This window comes from Triturus cristatus, chromosome 3_2 (genome assembly GCF_964204655.1).
Source record: "Triturus cristatus chromosome 3_2, aTriCri1.1, whole genome shotgun sequence".
Classification (NCBI taxonomy): Eukaryota; Metazoa; Chordata; class Amphibia; order Caudata; family Salamandridae; genus Triturus; species Triturus cristatus.
In genome coordinates, this window is record NC_140584.1 from 214,037,828 (window position 1) to 214,056,512 (window position 18,685).

Sequence of the window (18,685 nt, forward strand, 5' to 3'; positions counted from 1 at the left end):
CCAGTGTGTGAGGTTGCAGGGTGTGGCGGTGGTGTTGCTTCCAGTGTCCCACACAGCATGTCTGTGTTGACTTACATCAAGCATCTTTGTGGCATTGGTAGCGGGGTGTGTGGCAGTGTGTTGCCCGTCGGAGACGTGGATGCTAATGTGGATGGACCAATGATGGATGCTGGTGTGGTTCTCATCCAGCCAGAAGTTCCTGGCCTACAGCCACATGTATCCTGTGGATGTGAGGGCGTGCGTGACGATGGACGTGTTGATGGCTTTGCGGAATTGTGGCTGTAGGCCTGGAGATCTGTAGATGAGTGTTATTCTGAGGGTTTGCAGGGGGTTTGTGCCAAACCGGATTTGTGACCCTGAGTGCGTACTTGGGAATAGATATCAATTCATCCCCCGGGATTGTTAGTGCCGTCCCTGCGTGTGCTCTTGTATCCGTCTTAGATGGCAATGAAGAAGTAGTGTGCTGAGGATGCTTTCATCCAGGTCACTGTCATGAAGGTGATGTGTGGGCCTGTTGTGTTGAGGAGGTAACAGAGTCCAATGGCGTGCTGGTGGACGGAGCCGGTGTGGAGTATGAGGGACATGACCTGGTTGGTGCGACAGGGCCTGGAAGGCGGGCAGCGCTGTGTAGGCAGTTGGAGTTGCACACTCAGCATGCGAAGGTGTGGTGTGTGCGCTTAGGGTATGCCTGAGAGCATGCGGTTGATTTTCGCTTGGACATTGCTTGGAGGGTGGCTGCAACATGAGACTGTTGTGTGATGTGAGTTATGCAAGGACATGAGGGTCGTGCAATGTGCACATTGCATGCACTGACGGTCCTGCCTTTGGCACCGTGTGGCCGCAACAGTGGCACAGACAAGCTGATGACAGCCTAATGAATGGGTGGAGGGAGGAAGGGAGGAGCATCTTGGAGGCGTGTGGGTTGCAGAATCTGTGAACTTGGTGGGGCCTTGCCGCAGGGACTGCAGCAGCAGGCGGCATGTACTGAAAACTAGGCCGAAAGTAGCACACAAAGACAAGGATGTCAGAAAGGACAACTGCAACAGGCATATGTAAAGGACGTAATGTCAGGTTACTCATGGCTCACCAAGAGAAAATGGATGAACAATCACCAAAGATCGCTGAAACAGGATCAGGAAACAGAAGGCCGAGCTGTGCATAGGAGACACACCCTCAGCAGGCGTTGACGGCCCGTTGGTGGGAGCAACCTGCCCAAATACATACACAACTATGGACTTCATGCACAATAGAGATTATTAGCCATGTAGAACTGCATGCATGTTGCCGAACTACACATGCACTCATATGCACAATCTTTGACAACTATGCCAGAGATGACGCATGCAAAGTGGCAAGAGACCTGCATTGACAGAGATGAGGCACTTCGGAGGATGAGGAACACCTTTATTACTCAAGCTCACACTAAGGGAAATGCATCAATATGAACAGACTCACACGTCATTTGACAGAACATGTGGGACCTACGCTGGACACCCCCTTCACAACACGGATGTTGTAAATCCAAATGAACTGGCACACAAGTTAAGGGGATGAACCAAACACCTCCTGCTGCACACGGAGAGGCTTTAATTCCCCAGTGAGCCTGTCATGGGGATGTCCCACACAATGTCCACCCGTAGCATCCCGTATGTTTCAGAGGGAAGTTTTACACACATTTATGCCTTCATCAGAATCCAAAAACCATTACAGATGACTGTCACAAAGGGTGACTGTCAATTCATGGGAGTCATGCTACATGTTATGTGCCCCATGGTGAGTCGACATGTATGCATGGTAACACAACATGCACAGAAGCAGTCCCCACACATTCCAAACACGTACCACCCCCAAAATGGCTTGCTGCAATCCTTACCCAAAATGACATTTCCCCATGTCCGTGCATGGAACGCTGATTCAGCACACGTTGCAATACTCATCAGGAATAGCAGGAGGACAACGAAGACACGAGCATACAACATGCGCAAGAACCTGGAAATGACAGACCCACAAGAAGTCAGCTTAAAGATTTTTCTCCGCATACATGGTAATATACTAAACATGAACAATGTTGTCCCCATGCTAACTTAAAAGAAAGTGTCTCAGCTAAAATGTGTGGAATTACATCATCACTCGAGTGACACATCAGAACACACATCTAAGTCACTTAGCATACAGTCAGCTGGACACACACATTGCAACACATGCCACCCAAGGCTACAAGCGTGCACACTCAGACCCAGGGACTCACCATTATGAGAAGAAGTTGCGTATGAGCTGACTCCGGATATCCTCCTCCTCCTCCTCCTCCTCCTCACTTGCCTCATGACCAAGCCCTTCATCCTCCACGGGTGGATGTTCCTGCTCATCCTGCTCCAGGATGAGTGGCACTGCCTTCTCCACTGCCATTTTGTGCAGCATGTAGCACACGAGGAAGATTTTGCAGACCTTCGCTGGTGCATATAGGAGGGACCCGCCTGTCTTGTGAAGGCACCGGAATCGGCACTTCAGGAGGCCAAACGTCCTCTCAATCACTCACCTGGTCTGCCCGTGTGCATTGTTGTACCGGTGATCTGAGGCTGATCTTGGGTTGCGGAGAGGCGTCATCAGCCATGGCATGTTGGGATAGCCAGAGTCCCCTACATGGAAACATCATGTAAATAAGTGGGTCAGGAGATGCCGTAAGAGCCAAAGATACCGCAACACACAGGACAAACAGAGTATACCCACCAACAAGACATGCTCATTCGTTTTGCAGCCGCAGCATCATTTGTGGCACCCTGCTACGCCTCATGATGTAGGCATCTTGTGCTGACCCTGGAAAACGTGCACAGACATGGGAAATCAGTATGTTAGCAAGACACACCACAAGGGCATTTATAGAGTGGTAAGGTTTACAGTTGCGATAGGCTACCTCCTGTGCCTGTGGTGGTACCAAAGCCACATGTGTCCCATCAATGGACCCAATGACATGGGGCATCCCTCCCAGGGCATAGAAATCACCCTTGACACCTGTCAACTCCTCAGGAGTCAGAAAATGGAGAATTCATCAAGGTGCTCCAACATGGCTGCCAAAACATCACGCAGGACACGGCTGAACATTTTCTGTGACATGCCACCAACATCAGCTATGGTGAATTGAAACGTACCTGTGGCAAAAAAATGTAGGGCTGCCATCACCTTCATCTTAGGGGTCAGCGCAGTCGGATACCTGTGTCGCGGTTGGCGGTCAAGTCCTCAATCAACTGTTGAGTAAATCTGTAACGTCGGAGGCAGGCACGTTCCCTCATGGCACCAAAGTCTGGCATTGGTCGGGGGACAGGCGGTGCCCTGCAGAAAATTGTGATGAATGACGAAGATTGAGAGCATGACAACATCAATGTCAATGAACAGAGCACATGCTCAACTGCTACTACACATCTGCTAAATACAGAGTCTGGTGTGTGCAATACATCCAGGACACGTATGCTAGCTTGTTGATACTCCTACGAAAAGCCAGATACACCCGTTGATTGGCAAGTCTACATGACATGCCCTGAAACAAGCTGTGGGCCAGTCTGAGTGAACAGCCAGAGACATCACAGGAGTGACATACATCCACATAGCTGCATTTAAAGGATCTCATCTCATACAGACAGCTGACGGCAAGCTAGACGCACAGGTCACATGGAATGTCAAATGTACAGATCAAACACATTGCGATGAAGGAGTACACGTGAAAACAGAAAACACAGACATTGAGACGACGCAGATATGTCCTAATGTGAAAATATCATGTCCGATGCATACACGTGGGAATCCACATGTGGCATGGTGTGCGTAGATGTGTGCCATGCCCATCTCCACACAGACACATGTTGGATGCAGCAACAGCAGATGTAGTTGACGGAACACTAACAGCAAGCTCATGGGGACACATGTCACACACATGACATAGTCACATCGGGGCACGCTGATTGTGAAATGTCAGTTGTTAGTGTCCCTGTCCCTGGCATCAGTGGACAGTTGCCGGTGGTGGTGACTGTGCCATACTAGTGATGCTGTGCTTGATACGTTTGTACTACAGGCACACATGTGCAAAGTGTGAAGGGGAAGTGTGCCACATAGTGCCCCATCACACATGACATGTGTACACAGGTCATCACACATCAATTGTGCAACTACATGAGGAGACATGTGCAATATCACTGCCTGACACACCTAGGCCCTGCACATGAAAGTCTGCAATGACAATGACTTGATGTACAGCCTTGTGCGAGTCGGAGACCTCCATTCCTTTCGTGTGCGCCTCCTATCACCAGTGTAAGCGTGTGAAATGCACTGTACACACGCTCTCAGAGCCTGTGTACGGTCCGTATCACTATTGTGGTGGTGCCGTAGGTGTACGCGTGGTACAGGCCTTACACACGTCGTGTGTACGGTCCGTATCACTATAGTAGTGGTGCCGTAGGAGTACGTGTGGTACGGGCCGTACACACGCTCTCATAGCGTGTGTACGGTCTGTATCACTATAGTAGTGGTGCCGTAGGAGTACGCGTGTGTGTACGGTCCATACCACGCGTACTCCTACGGCACCACTACTATAGTGATACGGACCGTACACACGCTCTCAGAGCGTGTGTACGGCCTGACCATGCGTACTCCTACGGCACCACTACTATAGTGATACGGACCGTACACACGTCATGTGTACGGTCTGTATCACTATAGTAGTGGTGCCGTAGGAATATGCGTGGTACGGACCGTACACACACGCGTACTCCTATGGCACCACTACTATAGTGATACGGACCGTACACAGGCTCTCAGAGCATGTGTATGGTCCGTTTCACTATTGTAGTGGTGCCGTAGGAGTACACGTGGTACGGGCCGTACACACGCTCTCAGAGCGTGTGTACGGTCCGTATCACTATAGTAGTGGTGCCATAGGAGTACTCGTGGTACGGGCCATACACATGCTCTCAGAGCATGTGTACGGTCCGTATCACTATAGTAGTGGTACCATAGGTATACGCGTGGTACGGACCGTACACACACGCGTACTCCTACGGCACCACTACTATAGTGATAAGGACCATACACAGGCTCTCAGAGCGTGTGTACGGTCCGTATCACTATTGTAGTGGTGCCGCACATGTACGGGTAAGTGTGAAACGCACTGTACATGTTTTTGGAATCAAAAATTACATAGGGGACAAGTATTAGGCCCAAAATGCATGCTGGTTGTCATGGATACAGAGATTTCAGTTGCAATGTGGCCATCATGTGGGCTTGAAAAGTTAGTTGGCCCCAAAATTACAATGTTGCAAAGTGGTGTTTGCCTTGCTATGATGCTCAGAATTTGAACCATGCAAATTCGTGTCATTGGTGTATGTTTAAAGGGATTGGAGGAAACGTAGGATGCAAATGAGTCTGACCAATCACTCCTGTACTCCTGTAAATGAAAGCCCCCAGCCAGAACCCATGAGAGGGCACTTGCCTGCACAACCTTCCTGTCAACCACACTGCTGCTGTCTGTGATTCCTCTGGCACCATGTCGTGGACTGTGGAGAGGGCCCAGCCATTCACACTTGAGGAGAATGAGGCCTTGCTGAATGTCCTCCTCCCACAGTACCCCAGCCTGTATGGGAGGCCAGGGGAGCAGGTGAGTGCTGACCCCACTACCTTTGACTGTGCACCTTTTTTGTGACTGTCACTTCTGGCATTGTGTCCAGGTGTGACAGACATGCAATGTGGTTTAGATTGGGTCCCGGGGGGGGGGGAAGGCTTATGTCTGTCATGCAGAGCATGAAGTAGTTCCTGTGTGCACTCCTCACTTGCATTGTGCTTACTGTGACATTCACTGCATAGTGCATGACACATTCAGCCGGGCAAATCCTTGGTGGCATTTTTTGGCTATTGTCCTGAGGTGATTCAGTGTTCCCCCCGGTGTGACAGGTGACTGTACCCACATATGTGTATGAGTTGAGTGGAGCTGTGGTGATAGTGTCCAAGTGATGTGTACGCCCTCCTGGACATTGATGTGTGTGAAGGTTCCTTGTCATCTGGGTGAGTGTCTATGTGAAGTGTTGCACCACAGCTGCATGGAGGAGGCAACAGCTCTACCCATCTGATGTGAGAAGTAAACCGTGCTGTGTGTCTGACTTGCTGAGCTAGCCCAACACCTGTTACACCCCACAGGCAAGTGGCACATGTGCAGACTTAGGTATGTATCCGCTGTTGACAGGTGATTTATCTGTGCCTGTGTGTGTCTGTGTACTCTGCTGAGGTTGCGTCAGTGGGCTGGGGCATGTAACTGCTTTGAGGTGCTGTCCATCAGCCTGGTGTTGCATGTGATGCACAGTGTGTGCCATGATCAGGGAGTGTGTCACACCCCTCCTGCCACCTGTGTAGTTTCAATGCCATGTAGTGCATCGGGGCTTCCACAGAGGCCAATGTCTATATGAGTAAGATGCTATTCCTTGGCAGCATCCTATGCCCTGTTCAACATATCATTGATGTTCAAATGTGTGTCTCTGTGACATGGAGCAGGTGTAGTGATGTTGTCTCACTTTGTCATCCTCACAGGTAACTGCCTACGAGAAGGGGGGGTTCTGGAAGCGGATCGTCGGGGCCATGAGAGTGGCGGGGGGTCGCAGTCGGCGCCTAGCCCAAGTCTAAAAACAATGGCAGGACATCCGGTGCTGGACCCGGTGGATCGCCCGGGTCCAGTTGGGGCTCTCACCTCCACGCCCCCACGGCGGGCGCCGACGCCTGAGCACCCACATGATGCGCGTCCTGGCGGTGGTCTTCCCTGACCTGGATAGGCAGTTACGGGAGGGACAGCAGCAAGGAGGGGGTAGGTACCTGTCTGTTTGTTGTGTTGTGTGTCCCCAGCTTTTAGAAGTGCTCTGTAGCCTAGATACACTGCCAGGGTTTATATGTGCAGTGCATATTCTGTTCCCCAAAGTCAAACGGTGCTCTTATTCGTCCCTTCCCCTGCTTGACATGTGTCCCCTGGTCTGTGTGTAATCACAATTGCACATGGTCATCTAGGCTGCCAGTTGATCCAAGTGCACATTGCTTTCTGCATCATGTGAGAGGGTGGTCTGTGGCATGTGTTGTTACCTTGCCTGTGCCCTGTCCTGTTCACTCTGTTGGGGGTCCATATTTGTTGGCACTGATGATGAGTCTCAACATGGGAGTGTGAGGTTTCAAATGAACATACTTGCAGCATGCATGACCAATGTTGTGGCCTCAGACATGATGTGCATGAGTGGGAGATATGCATAGTGCCAGGACGGTTGCTCATGTTACAGTCAGATCATTCCAGGAACAAGGAGCAGTGTGCCCACTACAGTCCCCTGAGACACCCTTGCCTCGTAATCATGTGTGTCATCCAACACTGTGTCCATTCTCAGTGTGTTCAGCATATGTTTGCCTCTGTGGCATTGTTCCCTGGCCTCATTTGTATTTATCCAAAGTGTGCTACATGTGTCGACTGGTCAGGGAGACCCCATTTGGCTTGTGCATACTCACACTGGGCAGTGCCTGTGTGTCTATTCACAACTATCTGTCGATGGTTGTTTGTCACAAATATGTGTTGGCAGCCTCACGAGGTAATGTGGAGTACATTTGGGAATTCTTGCTGCACATTTTTGTAAAGCCTGATTAAGAGGTGTCACTTCTTGATCTGTCTCAATCACATTGTCTCAGGTATGGGGGATTTGTGCGGGTGAGGCCTACATGGCCAGACCTTATGTCTCCTTGCCAGGTCTGACCTGTGTGTGATAATTGGCTGGACAGAGACTCAACGTGCAGTGACCCAGTGATGTTGTGCAGGGTTTAATGTTTGTGCTTTGCAGCATGTGTCAATTGTTTAAATACATGGGGGCAGATTTATGAGGCCCGTTGCGCCATCGGAATGTCACTTTTTGTGACGTTCCGTGGCGCAGAAGCCTGCGTGATATTTATCAGCCAGCACTGAGCCACTTTTTTTGGCTTAATGCTGCCTCATAAATATCAGTCCCTTTAATGCAGTGTTCTGCGTTAAAGGGGCGTGCAATGGGTGTTGCTGGGGGTGTTCCCAGCAACACCCATGGCCTTTTGACACTGCCCCAGATTTACGAGAAATCGTAAATCTGAGGCAGCGCCAAAAGCTTCCACCTCCCCAGGGGAGGCGTAAGGGAGGCGCAACAGGGAGAAATATCTTTATTTCTCCTCGTTTTTCCTTTTTCTATGTGTGCTGCATTCTGCAGCACCCATACAAAGAGGAAAAACCTCTTGTGGTTATTTTTGTACAGAAAGGTTTCCCTTCCTGTACAAAAATGTTCATCTCTGCAACGCAGGCACCCTTGCACCATGGTGCAGAGGTGCCTGCGTTGGCGCAGGCAGCCCATTGTGCGCCGGCGCAGGGGAAAAGGACAGGAATGCGCCGCATTTCATAGATACGGCGCATCCCTGCCCTTTTCTTTTGCCGTAGGGAAGCGCAGCAGGAAGGCCTGCTGCGCTTCCCTACGGCAAAACCTCATAAATCTGACCCATGATTTCTGCTCATTCATTTTTTGCATCATTGTGTGGTCAAGATGCTACGTATTTTGTTCTTTGTGTGCTGACATCTGTGTGGACATTCTGGCTTGCCATGGGGATGTCTCCTCAGTGCGGGTATGCCTTTTTACAACACAATAGCAGGCCCATTAGCTAATGCATTGTCCTGGGTTTGGACATGTGTGCCACTCCATATGACAGGCAGTGGGTCAAATGTGTTGGCAAATGTGTTATCAGGTAACGGATGGCCATGTGACAACTGACATAATTCAAGTTGTTAGTCACAAGGTATTGTACCTTGGCACTCACAACACTTGTCAACAGGTCTTCATGTTTCCTATGCTTTAGTTTGATGTTTTGTTGTTAAGAACAATAATGTGCCTGCATGACAGATGTCTCCCAAGGAAGTGCACAACACACCACCTTTACACTTTCAGGGAACACGCTGTCACAATTTTAAAGAAGGCACTGTTCTAATGAGACTGTTTTTCAGATTATACATATACATGTTCCCCCAGTGTTTTGGAAATTGGGTAAGTCCTTGGTTGTTGGTGATACCAACTTACCAGTGTCAAGTCATCAAGCCCGCCGTGGGCCCATGTATATGTACTTTCTGCAACAACATTTCTTTCTAACAGTGGCTTCTTTAAAGAAGGCTGCCAGCTTCTTCAATGACTGTGTAAATGTCGTTTTGTGTGCACCTCCTTGGGAGCCATCTGTTATGAAGGCACATGTGTGTTCTGTTCACAAAATGGCACATTCCCACATTCTGACCATGTCGATTGTGTCAAGTATTGTGATTCCCAAGGGACCAACATTTTTTCGTTTTGTGTTCCAAAGTACTTACAGGTCTCTGAGTGTGGGGACACCTTTGGTATTGAGGTGTGTTACTTTGCCTTGGGTGCACCAATACTGTTTCTTTCTGGGTAAACAAGAGGTGGCATGACTTCATTGTATTGCTGTGCTCACCTGTTCCCACACACTAGCTTCTCATTCAAGTTTAGGGCTGGTGTGTCCTATTGTTCCTTGTGTCCAAGTGGCATGGTCAACCAACTGGGGAGTACAGGGCTTACATATGTGCGGAGTAATCTAGCTGTTACTCATGATGCATTGCCTGATATGCACTGTGACCTACTGTTTTTGTACTAATGTGTCAGATGTATACAGGTGACTGATGTTTTTCTGTATCTTCACCTTGCCCACAGCATCATCATTGGAAACCGAGGGAGACTCCTGCACGGACCTGGATGAGGGACCCAGCACCAGTGCCACCAGTGCTGGCGAGTCTGCAGGAGCCAGTGGCATGGAGGGCGAGGGGAGTCAGTCAGAGGACCTGTCTGGTGGCGATTCCAACTACGACGCAGACGGGTCCGAGGCTGACCTCATCGAGGGGGTGGAGGCTGCTACAACACCTGGCAGCAGCCCAACATCTGTCCCCGCCTCCTCCATTCCCATCACCGCCCTCCCAGTTGCTCCGGTCCCTTCTGTCCGTGCAGGGCACCACCATGTCTCCTTCGGGACAGGCACCGCAGCCCCTGCCCCTGTCACCCCTGCTGCCCTCAGTGCAGAGTCTGTGGACATACTGTGGCAGTTGCAGGTTGGGCAGGCATCAGTGCTGACTGTCCTCCATGGCCACACCACACTGCTGACACAGATGGTGTCGTTCATGGAGGGCATGTCAGCATCGATGTCTGAACAACTCAGGTTTCTGCGGTCCATGGACTGTTCACTGATGGCAGCAGTGAGTCTCCTGAAGCGCTTCGTCCCCCCCTACCCCAGCCCCATCCACACTTCCCTCTCCCATACCTGTCCCATGCACAACCAGACATTCCCAAATACGCACCCCACCAGTCAAAGGCAGCACACCACCAAGTAAGGGCAAGCGCACACCACCTGTCACGCACACTCAGGGGGATGTAGGCACACCCACTGGGTCTGGGGCAAAAAGACATACACGCTGCCACAGTCTGAGTCCGCAGGCCTCACAACCCAGTCCCTCCAAAAGCACTCCCCTTGGCTCCCCTGCCAAATTGACACCCAAAGAGGTCCATATGGGTGGTCTGCCCATCAGCCCCACTGTGGCACCACCCCGCAAGCGAGCGAGGAAGTCCCCGGGCAGGGAAGTCAAGTCCCAATCCCTGTCCACCCCATCCCCCAAGAACGCTGCACCCCATCCCTCGGCCACCCCCCCTCCGTTGGCCCTGGGGTTTCTTCCCATGCAGGGCTTACCCTGGACGAACCTGAGGGTTCCAATGTGCAGGCAAGCTAGGGGAGACACGTGCCCATGTGTCCCCCCAAGGACTTCTATTATGGACTGGCCATTGGCCTTTGTATATAGTGTCATTTCATTTTTTTTTATGCTGACTAAAGCATTTTATTTTTACTTTGCACACTATTGCATTTCAGGTATTGATGTTGGTGCTGAGGCTCCTGGAGTTGGTGTTGTGGTAATGTGTTATGGTTCAGAGAAATGTTCTACTCTGATGGTCATGAGGTGGACCATGGTATCTGCGTGCCATCACAAGGTCTCTGCAAATATTAATTGGTAGTGTGTGTTATTTTGTTTTTGAGACATTGTCCCAAGGAGTGTTCCTTCCTCTGTGTCACCTGACATCTTCCCTGCAAAGAGTTGCACAATTGTTGTGCTGACCTGTGTCTACATTTCCTTTGTTGGTGATGGATCCCTTCAACTATGGCCATGCCTGCTCAGCAATGTCTCCGGCTGCATCGTCTGTGCCATCCTTGCTAGTCACTGTACTTGTGTATTGAGTATGTTGAAATGCCTTCATGGAGAAATTCTCCCTTTTCAGCACTATGCAAGTGTGTACTCCTGGCCTAGCACACATATGGTACTTTTTCTGCAGGGTATTTTGGCACCTGACTCACAATTGTGGGCATTGTATCTGGGGGAACTCCACCCTAGTCCTTCCATGAGAGACAACATCTTGGTGGGTGGCCCAGCACCTGAACATTCCTATCAGTCCTGAGATGTGCGTGACAGTGTGCGTTCCCTTTGGCTCTCTTAGTTTAGTAGGCAGTGACATGACTATACAGTCTTGTGGCATGATCTCAGTGTGTGTATTGTGCTGCATCCGCCAGGGGTGGGTATGCATGTGTTATTTGTCCTCACACCTACATGTGGTGTGTCATGCAGTGGGAGAGTGACATCCATCCTCCTGGGAGTGAGACACTGCTGTCAGTGATGTGTTGTTATGGCACTATCATCATTGTCCAAAGTTAGGGATGCGTACATACACCCATGGAGTTGTGGTCATGTGATAATGATGTACACCCCCCCCCCATGTCTCTGTCCACTGCTGGGAGTCCTCTGCACCCACCCCCCACATGTCTGTCCACTGCTGGGAGTGATATGCACCCACCCCTCATATTGCAGGCCACTGCTGGGAGTCCTGTGCACCCACCACCATGTCTCTGTCCACTGCTGGGAGTCCACTGCACCCACCCCTCACATGTCTGTCCACTGCTGGGAGTGATATGCACCCACCCCTCATATTGCAGGCCACTGCTGGGAGTCCTCTGCACCCACCCCTCACATGTCTGTCCACTGCTGGGAGTGATATGCACCCACCCCTCATATTGCAGGCCACTGCTGGGAGTCCTCTGCACCCACCCCTCACATGTCTGTCCACTGCTGGGAGTGATATGCAACCACGCCTCATATTGCAGGGCACTGCTGGCAGTCCTCTGCACCCACCCCTCACATGTCTGTCCACTGCTGGGAGTGATATGCACCCACCCCTCAGATTGCAGGCCACTGCTAGGAGTCCTCTGCACCCACCCCTCACATGTCTGTCCACATCTGGGAGTGATATGCACCCACCCCTCATATTGCAGGCCACTGCTGGGAGTCCTCTGCACCCACCCCTCACATGTCTGTCCACTGCTGGGAGTGATATGCACCCACCCCTCATATTGCAGGCCACTGCTGGGAGTCCTCTGCACCCACCCCTCACATGTCTGTCCACTGCTGGGAATCCTATGCAGCCACCCAACCTTGGTGCAGTACACTGCTGTCCTGGTCCTACACACACACCAATATAGAGGTAATATGCAGCACCAGGCCGTAGGCCAACATTTGTGGCGTGTGTACGCCTTGTATCCCAAAATGTACAGGTGCCAAAGGGGTACGTGTGATATGGACCGTACCCCCGCATTCATGGGGTGTGTACGGTCCATACCACGCATACCCCTACCGCCCAAATACAATGGTGATACGGCCCATACCCACGCTATGTATGTGTGGGTGCGGTCCGTATCACTATAGTAGTGGTGCCGTAGGAGTACGTGTGGTACGGCCCATACACACGCCCTGAGAGCGTGTGTATGGTCCGTTCCACGCGTACCCTTACGGCACCACTACAATGGTGATACGGACCGTACACACGCTTTGAGGGCGTGTGTACGGTCCGTACCACGCATACCGCTACGGCAACACTACAATGGTGTTACAGACCGTACACACGCTCTGAGGGCATGTGTACGGTCCGTACCACGCGTACCCCTATGTCACCACTACAATGGTGATACGGACCATACACAAGCTCTGAGGGCGTGTGTACGGTCCGTACCACGCATACCCCTACGTCACCACTACAATGGTGTTACGGACCGTACACACGCTCTGCGGGCGTGTGTACGGTCCGTACCACGCGTACCCTTATGGCACCACTACGATAGTGATACGGACCGTACACACGCTCTGAGGGTGTGTGTACGGTCCGTACCATGCGTACCCCCATGGCACCACTAATATGATGCTACGGACAGTACCCACGCTATGTATGTGTGAGTACGGTGCATATCACTATTGTAGTGTTGCCGTAGGGGTATGCGTACACGTCCACTTCCGTTGTTGCGTGACGCAGGGATTGGTGGACACGCCCCCCGGAGTGACCAGACCCTTGAGGTAATGTATGTCCTCAATATTGTAGGTTTTAATTTGGGTAGGGGGTATGTTTCCTGCCCCTCACCCCCCCTTGACCCCTGGGTGTTGTTCTCACCTTCTGCGGCGTGTGCGTTGGGTTCGGTGCACTAGGTCGTAGGCTAAGAGGGCTGGGATGACACGTAGGATGGGGTCCATGGCTGTCCGTCATGTACCGGGGCTCCGTTTTCGCGTCGGACTCAGTTTTCCAGCTTTTTCTGGCTGCCATAAAAAAATAGCTGTGCGGAGTGACGTAGGGACGAATTGTACTTGCTGGTCCGTAAAACGCTGCCTGACTCCGTACGGACGCCGCGTACGCGCTGTCCAGGATCAGACTCGTAGGTATTTTTTTGCCGTACGGTGTTTTGTACGATTCATACGGAAATGGTATTTCTGTACGAATCGTACTTGCTGGATTGTACAGTGGATTTCCCGGGTACAAATCGTATGGAGAATACGCTCCGTACGAATCGTACCCGGGTTTTACCGGATCGGAATCGGCACCTTGTTGTCTACTTCAGGCAGGTTCCAGACAGTGAGGCAGATTTACTATTCTAACTCTGGTAAGTGCCTAGTCTGGACAGGTTCTAAACAGGGATTTGGGGGGGGAAGCAGATTTATTTTTCTAGCTCTGCCAAGTGCAAACTCAGGGAAAGCGACTAGACGGTAACTGGGGCAGATTGACTATTCTAACCTAGCCAAGTGGAAACTTAGGAAAGTTGCTTGACAGTGGCTACAGGGATCAGTTTTACAATTCAAATTCTGCCAAGTGCCTAGCCAAAGAAGGTGTTGGACAGTGGCAAGGGGTCAAATTGAGTTTCAATTTTCTTTTCTCTTTTAATATTACAATAGCCGACCACGTACTGAAATTTTAAAACCTTCGAAGTACAAAAAGAAGAACTAATAATACTACACCAAACCAAGGCAAGGTCACCAAAAATAAGCTAAGCTTATTAAGAAATTCTAAGAATCTAGCCAGAGAAAACATAAATACAGTCATGAATGAGGAACTCAACAATGTGATACGCATGTCTTTTTCTCAGAAATGCATCAAACAAGGAAACACAACTCAGCTAATTCAATCAACTCAACAGAATAACATCCACAAAAGCCTGACAACGAAGGCAGTATCTTCAATTCAAAGGTAAATCGATTCCTACTAATTAAAAAATAAATTTAACGATTACATTTTACTTCCTAAATAGGAAAATAACTTTTTTTTTTCATAGAGCAACAGTATAAAATAAATTTCGCATTTCAACCGATGACATGAAATAACATTTCATATTTTTCTCAGTATAGGAACAAATCATTAAATGGAAAAATATACAGTATCATTATCTCATGCTCGCCTATTTTTTTCTGCATTTTTTCAGATTTTTTAAGAATGCCAAATTCAAGACTGGCATCTTATATTCAATCCAAGTGTCGAAATAGACTTCTAAAATATGCTGTGTACATTTATTGTAAAGAGAGATTAACTCGGCCCAGGAGTTGTTGAAGGTGTGTTTAATATTTGTCATCCCATTGCAAAGGCTGAGCGGTTACTCTTGATGACACAGTTGAAATGACTACTGAGCATAGCCACTGTGCCCCTGCAATGAACATTGAAGTAAGTGACAATATTAAAAAAGTAAAGTCACTTGCGGCCACCTCCAATGAGCTCTGTGGCTCAGTCTTTAGGGAGGTAGCCCAGAACATCTCCATGTTGCCAGTAATGTGGCCACAATCACAAATTTAATAATAATGGTGCAAAGATAAAAACACTTGAGTAATCCCTCAAAGAATAAATCCTCAATTCACTTTAAAATGAATATCCCTCTAAACTATTGTATCTTTTAATCATGAACCTTTTCTACTCTATGATAATGAGAACCCACTGAAACACATACTGGTTTAGTACAGTGCAGAACATGGTAACAATAGAGAACAGTGACATTGTGCTTATAGATGGAACTTTTAAATCAACTCCCCATCCATTCACCCAAATGTATACTATTCATGCAAACATTAACAACACTACTATATCACTGGTTTACGCTTTACAGTCTGCCAAACAATTCTCAATGTACACTGAATTTTTATCTGTTAGAAAATCGAAAACAGTAAATAAAAGTTCTAAGAAAATCAAAAGTGACTTTGAATTACAAAGATTAATGCAATAACCAAAATGTATTTTAGCACCAAAATTCACTGATATTTTTTGTTTAGCTTTTTCCAATAATTTTGCTGAAAAATTCAGAAAACACTGTTAGCCGAGGATTGCATGTCAAATAGTATACTTCAATATGAACTAAAAAATAAATAGCATTGTGTTGTGTATCTCCTAAGTGTGTATGACTTCTACACTTCAATTGTGCAATTAGAACATTTTTTATAAAACAAGGAAAAAATTGGCCCCATTTCTAAATTGCTTTGTGCAGACATAGATTAACCATCTAAGCAGATTGGGTCACAGAAGGAAACCAATGTTTCCTATTGCACGATGGAAGTGTTATTCAACCTGTTTAGACTGAATTGCAAAAACCATTATGTAACTGAGGGGTGGCAGAATTCCTTAAACAAGTCTATTGGAATAGTCACCCCAACTTCCAGCATTTCCTGGACATTTTAAAAAAAGAATAGATTTTCCAAGAAATGAGAATGACACACTCATTGTCAGGTAGTCTGGACCCTTCTATGTCTAAAAATAAAAAATAAAAAAAAGCAAATAGATGTTTGAAAGACTAGTGGCAAAAGGTCATAAATTTCCATTAATGATAGCTTCAGACTGCCTGGACAATATTAAATAATGTTACACTACTAACACCATATTATAGCTTGTAAAATGTTCTCTACTGTTTGACAACCTAATTCTATTGGTATTTTTTAAATTATTTTTCAAATGAAATAAAATATGCAATTCCTACCTGCGGTTGTCTTCTTGTTTCATCTCTTGGTGACATTCGCAAAACCTTTCACTAAGAGTAACGGGTAATCCAACAAGCCATACAGTCCAAAACAAAACTTAAGACCCAAACCAAAAAAACCGCAATCCAATTTTCTTGTTGCTTTCATCTAAACTTCCGAAATGTTGAAATTCCCAACACTATTCGGGCGGATAAATTGGTAAAATTTTAAAAATAAAAAATCAGAAACCAATCTCAATACAACTTTGAATAAAAAATGTACAATTAAATCGAAGAGACTGAGGGCTTATTTCGAGTTTGGCCATCCATAGGACAGCCAAACCCATGGTGGCAGTCCGACCACAACTGCACTATGGGAGTACTCACAGTATTTCGACTGCAGCAGTCGGACCGCCACAATACTGCCAGCACTGCTGGGACCAAGGATCCCATGCAGTGGAGGTGGTGTGGGTTGACGTAGCAATATGCAGGCGGTGCCGCTGTGACACCACCGTGTATATATAACGAGTTGCCTCACTACCACCATTTTAATGGCAGGAAGCCCAACATGAAAAGGGTGGCAGTGAGGCAAGTAAGGGGGCCCTATTAGGGCCCAGTATCACATCATACAGGAAGGTGTAGTCGGGTCTCTGTGAGAGGCAGTCTGCATGTCAGGCTCTTCAAAAGGGAGTCGGACAGACTATCTACTGTCAGACCTCCACAGGACCACTTTCCAGGCCAAGAATAAACTCCTAATCTGGCAGGAGGCTGTACCAGGGGGTTGGCAGTCCCACAGTGGATGGCGCATTGCGCTGTTTGCTGTGGGATCACCAAACTCGTAAGCAGGCCCTAAGATTTTTTCCCAATCGAAGGCATTGTCTTCTTTTTCCAAAATTGATCAATGGAAAAAACACACCAAATATTAAAATGTTGGTTTTAATTTAATTCGTTTTGAAAAGAAATATATACTTTTTTTAAACTGGTTAAAATACAAAATCCATATTTCTTTTTACTTTTAACATTTATGTACCTCCTTCCATCGCTCCTTACAATATATTGTCTAAACAGAATGTTATAAAAGTAAATTAGATTGTTATACCTGACCACAGCTCCACCTTACTGATCTTGACTGCAGCACTCATTGAAAATAAGAGAAAAACAAGGGTAATTGTAATAAAATGTTAAATAAATTGTTATATCTAATAATTAATTTTCAAATGTATTTTGTTACATGCGTTAAGAAAATAATCCTTTTCATGATAATAAATACAAATATTTATTGCAGTTTAACTTGCTGTATTTTTGCAATACATGCTTTAATTTTTTTTTTTTTATTATTACATTTTTACTGTTGAAATTCCCATTGCAGTTTTTCTTTTTTTAATTTCTCTTTTGAATGAGTTATGCAATATTGTTTTATAAATATGCATAATTAAATAGGTTTATTATAATTCTATAAAATAATACTCAGGTATCATGGTTGTTACCCAAGTACTAATAAACTTCCTTACCCACTGCTCCAATATCCTTTACATTCTGCTTCAATATACTTTATTTACATATTTTTAAATTATTTCAATACCTTATTTTAATAATATTAAATATGTTAAATGAAATTACATATTGAATACTCAGGTATCATCTATGGTAAAAGAGTTTTAATGCACTTCCCACCCCTATATCGAGATTCATTATCCCTATATCTCTTACTTCCCACCCCTAAAACTTTATTTACTGTTTATTAAAATAGTTTGTATAAAATGTTATGTAATATAAATAATTGTAAATTAAATATCTATTATTGAGGTATCATAGTTTATAACTGAATATTAATACACCTCTCCAAATATTACCCCTATATCCCTTACATCCTGGTCCTAATATTGACCTATTATTAAAATAGTGTGCATACATTATTTTAATAATATTGAATCATAAAGAATTATATTACAAATGTAGTACTCCCTTACATCTCGTACCTAAACATATATTTTGTATTAATTGGTAAAAATTATTTTAAAAACCATACTTTTTAAAATTCAAACTCATATTTAATGCTCAGTTATCATAGTTGATACTTGAGTGTTACTATACTTACCCACTGATTAGCCCTATATACCTTACATCCCACCATAACACGTTATTTACCTATTTCTTAAATAATTTGCAAACATTCTTTTCATAATATTAAATAATTTTAAATTATATGAAATATGTAATACTCATGCATCATATTTGATTCCTGAGTATTAATACACTTTCCCTCGTATTAGGTGATTGTCAGCCAACGCATTTCGTTCAAAGATGAACTTCTTCAGGGCTGTAAGTTACA